An 11428-nucleotide genomic window follows, 5' to 3' on the forward strand; every position below is an offset into this window, starting at 1 on the left:
TTTGAAGGGCGGAAGATGAGGTGCTTGGTTGACACGGGATCCGAATGTACTATAATGCCTCTAGAAGTATATGAGAGATACTTCAGTCGACTAGTGATTCCAGAGGATGGCCGAGTGATACGACTGACCGCCGCAAATAATGGTCAATTGTCAGTCAAAGGGATCGTGTGGATGCAACTAAAAATGTTTGTTCAAGAGCTGGGGCAGAAAGGGGTAGTACTGGTGGATCGCCCCCCTAGAAGAGGGATGGAAGTGACGCTCGGAATGAGCGTGCTGCGAGATTTGAATCACCAGATGTATGCCAGTGAAGGACCCCGATACTGGGCCCGTGCGACAAGACACCGACCCACACAGAGAATTCTACACCGGCTAGTGCTGAGTTGCGACTTGCTGAAAAGTGCGGTCCCAGGTGGCCGGGTGGGCCGGGTCCGAGTGACTTCGAGGGCCCCGATCCTGCTGGGACCCAGACAAGAGGAACTCTTAATGCTGCCTGTGGGAGCTGCACAGAGATTGAATGGGCTTGAAGTGCTACTTGAGCCCGCCCGAGAGGGTTCCTCATTTGCCAAGGTACATGTGGCCCGGTCTTTGGCGATTGTGAAGAATGGACGAGTGCCGGTCCGATGCATCAATGTTTTAGATGAAGCTGTTGCAATTCCCGCTGGGACCATACTGGCTGAACTGTTCGTGCCGGCAGAGAAGGTGCCGGAAAATGCTGGGTTCGAATTGCGACCAGACCAACAGTCATCCTGGACATTCGCGGTCGAGGTAGGCTGGACTGAACCTCCTACGGAGGAATGGAATGTTCATGTGATCATGGAGCAGATGGGAGTGGATCGGGAGAAGCTGACCCCCATGCAGTTGGAGCAGTTGGAGAGAGTTTTGTGGGAACATCAAGAGACCTTTTCCCGACATGGAGAGGACTTTGGGTGTACCCAGACGATTGAGCATGAGATTCCAACGGGGGATACTCAACCCATTAGAGAAAGATATCGTCAAATTCCTCCGGCGCTCTATCAAGAGGTGAAGAGCATGGTGGCCAGTATGCTGGACAACCAAGTGATCCGAGAGAGCCGGAGTCCCTGGGCGGCCCCTGTAGTCTTGGTCCGCAAGAAGGATGGGACACTCCGATTTTGTGTGGACTATCGGAAATTGAATGCCCACACCGTACGGGACGCATATCCTTTACCCCGTATTGAAGAATCCCTGTCGGCCCTGGGTCGGGCCAAGTATTTCTCAACGTTGGATTTGGCAAGCGGGTACTGGCAGGTCCCAATGGCTGAAAAAGATCGGGCCAAGACGGCGTTTGTCTTGCCAATGGGGCTCTTTGAGTTCAATCGGATGCCCTTTGGCTTCGCTACCGCCCCGGGAACCTTCCAACGCCTGATGGAACATTGCTTGGGCGATCTAAATTTTGAATCAGTCCTGATATATATAGACGACATTGTGGTGTTCGGAACCTCATTTGAAGATCATCTGGAGAAGCTGCGTCAAGTTCTCCGGCGGCTCAAGAGCTACGGCCTGAAAATAAAGCCAAAAAAATGTCAACTGTTACGAAACCAGATTGAATATTTGGGGCATCTGGTGACCCCGGACGGGGTACTACCTTTAGCCAGTAAGATTAAGGCGGTACAAGAGTGGCCACCTCCTTGTGACCTGCGAGAAGTGCGGGCCTTCCTGGGCCTAGCAGGATACTATCGGCGGTTTGTGCCTAAATTCTCACAAGTGGTTAGTCCCTTGAATGAACTTTTGAGAGGGACAGCGCTGGGTCCTCGAAATCGCCCCATTCCATGGGGGCCCCTACAGAAAAAGGCATTTGATGGAGTGAAAACCGCCCTAACGAGTGCCCCATTACTGGCCTACGCCCGGTTTGACACCCCTTTTTTGTTGTATACCGATGGTAGTCTTCATGGGTTTGGGGCAGTACTAGCACAGGTGCAGGACGGCCGAGAACGAGTGATTTCTTATGGCAGCAGATCTTTAAGAGACTCCGAGCGAAATCCGGCTAACTACAGCTCATTCCGGCTGGAATTGCTGGCCCTGGTGTGGGCAATGACAGAACGCTTCGCCGAGTATCTAACAGGAGCTGAGGTGCTAGTCATGACAGATAACAACCCGCTAGCTCACTTAGAGAATGCAAAACTGGGGGCGTTGGAGCAGCGGTGGGTCGCCAGACTGGCCAAGTTCAATTACCGTATTAAATTTCGCTCTGGTCGAGAGAACGGCAATGCAGATGCATTGTCAAGAGTGCCCCTTGGGTCATCCGGGGAAGATGTTGACGAACAACTTGAGGATACTGAAACTCCAGCTTTGGGGCAAATACCTATCTTCCAAAGTGTGGTACACTCAAGTGGGGTGGCCACCGGGATGCCCTGTGTCCTGGGTAAAACACCCTCAGATTTCAGATTAGACAAGAGTCCAGGATGAGTGTCCGGACGTTGCACTTGTGCGCCGTTGGGTACAAAACAAGGCCTGGCCCAGTGCAGAGGACAAGGCTCAGTTGTCCAAGGAAGGATGTTGTGAATTCTGTGGCAGAGCTCCCTCCTGTGGTCACAAGTGGTACTTCGGCTGGTTCTCTCTGTGAGCTTCCGTTGGTGGAGGAAAGTGGTACTGCGGCTTCTGAGTTTCCTTCCTCAGGTGATGTGGTGAAGTCGTTAGGTGCTGCTCTATTTAACTCCACCTAGTGCTTTGATCCTGGCCTCCAGTCAATGTTCTAGTATTGGACCTGTTTCCTCCTGGATCGTTCCTGTGGCCTGCTGCTCTGCATAGCTAAGTTCCTCTTTGCTATTTGTTTGCTGTTTTTTTCTGTCCAGCTTGTCAATTTGTTTTTTTCTGCTTGCTGGAAGCTCTGGGACGCAGAGGGTGTACCTCCGTGCCGTTAGTTCGGTACGGAGGGTCTTTTTGCCCCCTTTGCGTGGTTTTTGTAGGGTTTTGTGTTGACCACATAGTTACCTTTCCTATCCTCGCTCTGTTCAGAAAGTTGGGCCTCACTTTGCTAAATCTATTTCATCTCTACGTTTGTCTTTTCATCTTAACTCACAGTCATTATATTTGGGGGCTGCCTTTTCCTTTGGGGTATTTCTCTGAGGCAAGGTAGGCTTATTTTATTTTCTTTCTTCAGGCTAGCTAGTTTCTCAGGCCGTGCCGAGTTGCATAGGGAGCGTTAGGCGCAATCCACGGCTGCCTTTAGTGTTGTTGGAGAGGATTAGGGATTGCGGTCAACAGAGTTCCCACGTCTCAGAGCTCGTTCTTGTTTTTTGGGTTATTGCCAGGTGACTGTATGTGCGCTGACCTCTATGTCCATTGTGGTACTGAATTACCTTTTATAACAGTACTGGAGGCCACAAGTACTAATGATTCCCAATAGAGGGAAAAAAGAAGTTCTGAGACCATTTTTTTTTCTTTGCACTGTGTTTTGCCTTTTTTTTCCCCTAGAGATTTGGGTGGTTCAGGACACAGGTGTAGCAATGGACATTAAAGGTCTGTCTTCATGTGTGGATCAGCTCACGGCAAGAGTACAAAGTATTCAAGACTTTGTGGTTCAGAATTCTATGTTAGAACCGAGAATTCCTATTCCTGATTTGTTTTTTGGAGATAGAACTAAATTTCTGAGTTTCAAAAATAATTGTAAACTATTTCTGGCTTTGAAACCTCGCTCCTCTGGTGACCCAGTTCAACAAGTTAGGATCGTTATTTCTTTTTTGCGTGGCGACCCTCAGGACTGGGCATTTTCTCTTGCGTCAGGAGATCCTGCATTAAGTAATATCGATGCATTTTTCCTGGCGCTCGGATTGCTGTACAATGAGTCTAATTCTGTGGATCAGGCAGAGAAGAATTTGCTGGCTCTGTGTCAGGGTCAGGATGAAATAGAGGTATATTGTCAGAAATTTAGAAAGTGGTCCGTACTCACTCAGTGGAATGAAGGTGCGCTCGCAGCTATTTTCAGAAAAGGTCTCTCTGAAGCCCTTAAGGATGTCATGGTGGGATTTCCTATGCCTGCTGGTCTGAATGAGTCTATGTCTTTGGCCATTCAGATCGGTCGACGCTTGCGCGAGCGTAAATCTGTGCACCATTTGGCGGTATTACCTGAGCTTAAACCTGAGCCTATGCAGTGCGATAGGACTTTGACCAGAGTTGAACGGCAAGAACACAGACGTCTGAATGGGCTGTGTTTCTACTGTGGTGATTCCACTCATGCTATCTCTGATTGTCCTAAGCGCACTTAGCGGTTCGCTAGGTCTGCCACCATTGGTACGGTACAGTCAAAATTTCTTCTGTCTGTTACCTTGATCTGCTCTTTGTCATCGTATTCTGTGATGGCATTTGTGGACTCAGGCGCTGCTCTGAATTTGATGGACTTGGAGTATGCTAGGCGTTGTGGGTTTTTCTTGGAGCCCTTGCAGTGTCCTATTCCATTGAGAGGAATTGATGCTACGCCTTTGGCCAAGAATAAGCCTCAGTACTGGACCCAGCTGACCATGTGCATGGCTCCTGCACATCAGGAGGTTATTCGCTTTCTGGTGTTGCATAATCTGCATGATGTGGTCGTGTTGGGGTTGCCTTGGCTACAAGTCTATAATCCAGTATTAGATTGGAAATCCATGTCTGTGTCCAGCTGGAGTTGTCTGGGGGTACATGGTGATGTCCCATTTCTGACTATTTCGTCATCCACCCCTTCTGAGGTTCCTGAGTTCTTGTCTCATTACCGGGATTTATTTGATGAGCCCAAGTCCGATACCCTACCTCCGCATAGGGATTGTGATTGTGCTATCGATTTGATTCCTGGTAGTAAATTCCCAAAAGGTCGACTGTTTAATTTATCTGTGCCTGAGCACGCCGCTATGCGGAGTTATGTGAAGGAGTCTTTGGAGAAGGGGCATATTCGCCCGTCATCGTCGCCATTAGGAGCAGGGTTCTTTTTTGTAGCCAAGAAGGATGGTTCATTGAGACCTTGTATAGATTACCGCCTTCTAAATAAGATCACGGTTAAATTTCAGTACCCCTTGCCATTGTTATCTGATTTGTTTGCTCGTATTAAGGGGGCTAGTTGGTTCACCAAGATAGATCTTTGTGGTGCGTATAATCTTGTGCGTATTAAGCGAGGCGATGAGTGGAAAACTGCATTTAATACGCCCGAGGGCCATTTTGAGTATCTAGTAATGCCATTCGGACTTGCCAATGCTCCATCAGTGTTTCAGTCCTTTATGCATGACATCTTCCGAGAGTACCTGGATAAATTCCTGATTGTGTACTTAGATGACATTTTGATCTTCTCGGATGATTGGGAGTCTCATGTGAAGCAGGTCAGAACGGTGTTTCAGGTCCTGCGTGCTAATTCTTTGTTTGTGAAGGGATCAAAGTGTCTCTTTGGTGTTCAGAAGGTTTCATTTTTGTGGTTCATGTTTTCCCCTTCTACTATCGAGATGGACCCTGTTAAGGTCCAAGCCATCCATAATTGGACTCAGCCGACATCTCTGAAAAGTCTGCAAAAGTTCCTGGGCTTTGCTAATTTTTATCGTCGCTTCATCTGCAATTTTTCTAGTATTGCTAAACCATTGACCGATTTGACCAAGAAAGGTACTGATGTGGTCAATTGGTCTTCTGCTGCGGTGGAAGCTTTTCAAGAGTTGAAGCGTTGTTTTTCTTCTGCCCCCGTGTTGTGTCAACCAGATGTTTCGCTTCCGTTCCAGGTCGAGGTTGATGCTTCTGAGATTGGAGCAGGGGCTGTTTTGTCGCAGAGAAGTTCTGATTGCTCGGTGATGAAACCATGCGCCTTCTTTTCCAGGAAGTTTTCGCCTGCTGAGCGAAATTATGATGTGGGCAATCGAGAGTTGCTGGCCATGAAGTGGGCATTCGAGGAGTGGCGTCATTGGCTTGAAGGAGCTAAGCATCGTGTGGTGGTCTTGACTGATCATAAGAACTTGACTTATCTCGAGTCCGCCAAGCGGTTGAATCCTAGACAAGCTCATTGGTCGTTGTTTTTTGCCCGTTTTGACTTTGTGATTTCATACCTTCCGGGCTCTAAAAATGTGAAGGCGGATGCTCTGTCTAGGAGTTTTGTGCCCGACTCTCCGGGTGTATCTGAGCAGGCGGGTATCCTCAAAGAGGGAGTAATTGTGTCTGCCATCTCCCCTGATTTGCGGCGTGTGCTGCAAAAATTTCAGGCTAATAAACCTGATCGTTGCCCAGCGGAGAAACTGTTTGTCCCTGATAGGTGGACGAATAAAGTTATCTCTGAGGTTCATTGTTCGGTGTTGGCTGGTCATCCTGGAATCTTTGGTACCAGAGAGTTAGTGGCTAGATCCTTTTGGTGGCCATCTCTGTCGCGGGATGTGCGTACTTTTGTGCAGTCCTGTGGGATTTGTGCTCGGGCTAAGCCCTGCTGTTCTCGTGCCAGTGGGTTGCTTTTGCCCTTGCTGGTCCCGAAGAGGCCTTGGACACATATCTCTATGGATTTTATTTCAGATCTTCCCGTCTCTCAAAAGATGTCAGTCATTTGGGTGGTCTGTGATCGCTTCTCTAAGATGGTCCATTTGGTACCCTTGTCTAAATTGCCTTCCTCCTCTGATTTGGTGCCATTGTTTTTCTAGCATGTGGTTCGTTTACATGGCATTCCAGAGAATATCGTTTCTGACAGAGGTTCCCAGTTTGTTTCGAGGTTTTGGCGAGCCTTTTGTGGTAGGATGGGCATTGACTTGTCTTTTTCCTCGGCTTTCCATCCTCAGACTAATGGCCAGACCGAACGAACCAATCAGACCTTGGAAACATATCTGAGATGCTTTGTTTCTGCTGATCAGGTTGACTGGGTGTCCTTTTTGCCTTTGGCTGAGTTCGCCCTTAATAATCGGGCCAGCTCGGCTACCTTGGTTTCACCGTTTTTCTGCAACTCTGGGTTCCATCCTCGTTTCTCTTCAGGGCAGGTTGAGTCTTAGGACTGTCCTGGTGTGGATACTGTGGTGGACAGGTTGCAGCAGATTTGGACTCATGTAGTGGACAATTTGACTTTGTCCCAGGAGAAGGCTCAACGTTTCGCTAATCGCAGACGCTGTGTGGGTCCCCGACTTCGGGTTGGGGACTTGGTTTGGTTATCTTCTCGTCATATTCCTATGAAGGTTTCCTCTCCTAAGTTTAAACCTCGTTTTATTGGTCCGCATAGGATTTCTGAGGTTCTTAATCCTGTGTCTTTTCGTCTGACCCTTCCAGATTCTTTTTCCATACATAACGTATTCCATAGGTCATTGTTGCGGAGATACGTGGCACCTATGGTTCCATCTGTTGATCCTCCTGCCCCGGTTTTGGTGGAGGGGGAGTTGGAGTATATTGTGGAGAAGATTTTGGATTCTCGTGTTTCAAGGCGGAAACTCCAGTATCTGGTTAAGTGGAAGGGTTATGCTCAGGAAGATAATTCCTGGGTCTTTGCCTCTGATGTCCATGCTCCCGATCTTGTTCGTGCTGTTGTGAATTCTGTGGCTGAGTTCACTTCTGTGGTCACAAGTGGTATTGCAGTCTCTGGGCTTCCTCCCTCAGGTGTTTTGGTGAGCTCGTTGGCTGCCTTGCTATTTAGCTCCACCTGAGTCTGTCTTCCTTGCTCCTTGTCAATGTTCCAGTGTTGGATCTGAGCTACTGCATCTTTCCTTGGGCCTGCTGCTCTGCTAGATAAGTGCTTCTAGTTTGTTTTCTGTTTTTTTTGTCCAGCTTGCTATTAACTTTTGCTGGAAGCTCTGAGAAGCAAAGGGGTGCACCGCCGTGCTGTTAGTTCGGCACGGTGGGTCTTTTTGCCCCTTTGCATGGTTTTCGTTTTAGGGTTTTTTGTAGACTGCATAGTTCTCTTTGCTATCCTCGCTCTGTCTAGAATATCGGGCCTCACTTTGCTGAATCTATTTCATTCCTACGTTCGTCTTTTCATCTTGCTAACAGTCATTATATGTGGGGGGCTGCCTATTCCTTTGGGGTATTTCTCTGAGGTAAGTCAGGCTTGTATTTCTATCTTCAGGCTAGTCAGCTCCTCAGGCAGTGCCGAGTTGCATAGGTAGTGATAGGCGCAATCCACTGCTGCTTATAGTTGTGTGAGGATAGATCAGGTACTGCAGTCTACAGAGATTCCACGTCTCAGAGCTCGTCCTATTGTTTTTGGTTATTGCCAGATCTCTGTATGTGCGCTGATTACTGCACGCTGTGTTGCCTGATTGCCAGCCATAACAGTACAAGGAGCCTCACCAATGATTCCCAATAGAGGGAAAAAAGAAATCCTGACATCATTTTTTTTTCTTAGCTCTGTCTTCAGTCTTTTTTTTTCCCCTAGACATTAGAGTGCTTCAGGACACAGCTGTGGACATGGATATTCAGGCTCTGTGCTCCTCAATGGATAACCTCGTTGTAAATGTACAAAAGATTCAAGATACTATTGATCAGAAATCGATGCTAGAACCAAGAATTCCGATTCCTGATTTGTTTTTTGGTGACAGAACTAAGTTCCTGAGCTTCAGAAATAATTGTAAGCTATTTTTGGCCTTGAAACCTCATTCTTCTGGTAATCCTATTCAACAGGTTTTGATTATTATTTCTTTTTTGCGCGGCGACCCACAGGACTGGGCGTTTTCTCTTGCACCAGGAGATTCTGCATTGAGTAATGTTGATGCATTTTTCCAGGCGCTGGGATTGCTTTACGATGAGCCTAATTCAGTGGATCAGGCTGAGAAAAATCTGCTGGCTTTATGCCAGGGTCAGGATGATGTAGAAGTATATTGTCAGAAATTTAGGAAGTGGTCAGTACTCACTCTGTGGAATGAATCTGCACTAGCGGCTTTGTTCAGAAAGGGTCTCTCTGAAGCTCTTAAGGATGTAATGGTGGGATTTCCTATGCCTGCTGGTTTGAATGAGTCTATGTCCTTGGCCATTCAGATCGGTCGTCGCTTGCGCGAGCGTAAATCTGTGCACCATCTGGCGGTATTGTCTGAGAGTAAACCTGAGCCTATGCAGTGCGACAGGACTATGACTAAAGTAGAACGGCAAGAACACAGACGTCTGAACAGACTGTGTTTCTATTGTGGTGATTCTACTCATGCTATTTCTAATTGTCCTAAACGCACTAGGCGGTTCGATAGCTCTGCCGTTATTGGTACTGTACAGTCCAAATTCCTTTTGTCCATTACCTTAATGTGCTCTTTGTCATCGTATTCTGTCATGGCGTTTGTGGATTCAGGCGCTGCCCTGAATCTGATGGATTTGGATTATGCTAAACGTTGTGGATTTTTCTTGGAGCCTTTGCGGTGTCCTATTCCGTTGAGAGGAATTGATGCTACACCTTTGGCCAAGAATAAGCCTCAGTACTGGGCCCAGCTGACCATGTGCATGGCTCCTGCACATCAGGAAGTTATTCGCTTTCTGGTACTGCATAATTTGCATGATGTGGTCGTGTTGGGGTTGCCATGGCTACAAACCCATAATCCAGTATTGGATTGGAACTCTATGTCGGTAACCAGCTGGGGTTGTCAGGGAGTACATGGTGATGTTCCATTTTTGTCTATTTCGTCATCCATTCCTTCTGACATCCAAGAGTTCTTGTCGGACTTTCAGGATGTATTTGAAGAGTCCAAGTCTGATGCCCTACCTCCGCATAGGAATTGTGATTGTGCTATCGATTTGATTCCTGGTAGTAAATTCCCTAAGGGTCGTTTATTTAATTTGTCCGTACCTGAACACACCGCTATGTGCAGTTATGTGAAGGAGTCCCTGGAGAAGGGACATATTCGCCCATCGTCGTCACCATTGGGAGCAGGGTTCTTTTTTGTAGCCAAGAAGGATGGTTCGCTAAGACCGTGTATTGATTACCGCCTTCTTAATAAGATCACTGTTAAGTTTCAGTATCCCTTGCCATTGATTTCTGACTTGTTTGCTCGGATTAAGGGGGCTAGTTGGTTTACTAAGATTGATCTTCGTGGTGCGTATAATCTGGTGAGAATCAGGCAGGGAGATGAATGGAAAACGGCATTTAATACGCCCGAGGGTCATTTTGAGTATCTGGTGATGCCGTTTGGACTTGCCAATGCTCCATCTGTTTTTCAGTCTTTAATGCGTGACATTTTCCGTGAGTATCTGGATAAATTCTTGATTGTTTACTTGGATGACATTTTGATCTTCTCAGATGATTGGGAGTCTCATGTGAAGCAAGTCAGAATGGTTTTCCAGGTACTGCGTGCTAATTCCTTGTTCGTGAAGGGATCAAAGTGTCTCTTCGGTGTGCAGAAAGTTTCATTTTTGGGGTTCATCTTTTCCCCTTCTACTATCGAGATGGATCCGGTTAAGGTTCAGGCCATCCAGGATTGGACTCAGCCGACATCTCTAAAAAGTCTGCAGAAATTCCTGGGCTTTGCTAATTTTTATCGTCGCTTCATCTGTAATTTTTCTAGCATTGCCAGACCATTGACCGATTTGACCAAGAAGGGTGCTGATTTGGTTAATTGGTCTTCTGCTGCCGTGGAAGCTTTTCAGGAGTTGAAGCGTCGTTTTTGCTGTGCCCCTGTGTTGTGTCAACCTGATGTTTCTCTTCCGTTCCAGGTCGAGGTTGATGCTTCTGAGATTGGTGCAGGGGCGGTTTTGTCACAGAGAGGTTCTGGTTGCTCAGTGTTCAAACCATGTGCTTTCTTTTCCAGGAAATTTTCTGCTGCTGAGCGTAATTATGATGTGGGCAACCGAGAGTTGCTGGCCATGAAGTGGGCATTCGAGGAGTGGCGTCATTGGCTTGAGGGTGCTAAGCATCGCGTGGTGGTTTTGACTGATCATAAGAACCTTACTTATCTTGAGTCTGCCAAGCGCTTGAATCCTAGACAGGCCCGTTGGTCGTTATTTTTTGCTCGTTTTGATTTTGTGATTTCATACCTTCCGGGCTCTAAAAATGTGAAGGCGGATGCTCTGTCTAGGAGTTTTGTGCCCGACTCTCCGGGGTTATCTGAGCCGGCGAGTATCCTCAAGGAAGGAGTCATTGTGTCTGCCATCTCCCCTGATTTGCGGAGAGTGTTGCAGAAATTTCAGGCTAATAAACCTGATCGTTGTCCGGCCGAGAAACTGTTCGTCCCTGATAGGTGGACTAGTAAAGTTATCTCTGAACTTCATTGTTCGGTGCTGGCCGGTCATCCAGGAATCTTTGGTACCAGGGAGTTGGTTGCTAGATCCTTCTGGTGGCCGTCTCTGTCACGGGATGTGCGTGCTTTTGTGCAGTCCTGTGGAATTTGTGCTAGGGCTAAGCCCTGCTGTTCACGTGCCAGTGGGTTGCTTTTGCCCTTGCCGGTCCCGAAGAGGCCTTGGACACATATTTCGATGGATTTCATTTCTGACCTTCCCGTTTCTCAAAAAATGTCGGTCATTTGGGTGGTCTGTGATCGCTTTTCTAAAATGGTCCATCTGGTGCCCTTGGTTAAATTGCCTTCCTCCT

The sequence above is a fragment of the Ranitomeya imitator genome, chromosome 3, assembly GCF_032444005.1.
Source record: "Ranitomeya imitator isolate aRanImi1 chromosome 3, aRanImi1.pri, whole genome shotgun sequence".
NCBI classification, from domain to species: domain Eukaryota; kingdom Metazoa; phylum Chordata; class Amphibia; order Anura; family Dendrobatidae; genus Ranitomeya; species Ranitomeya imitator.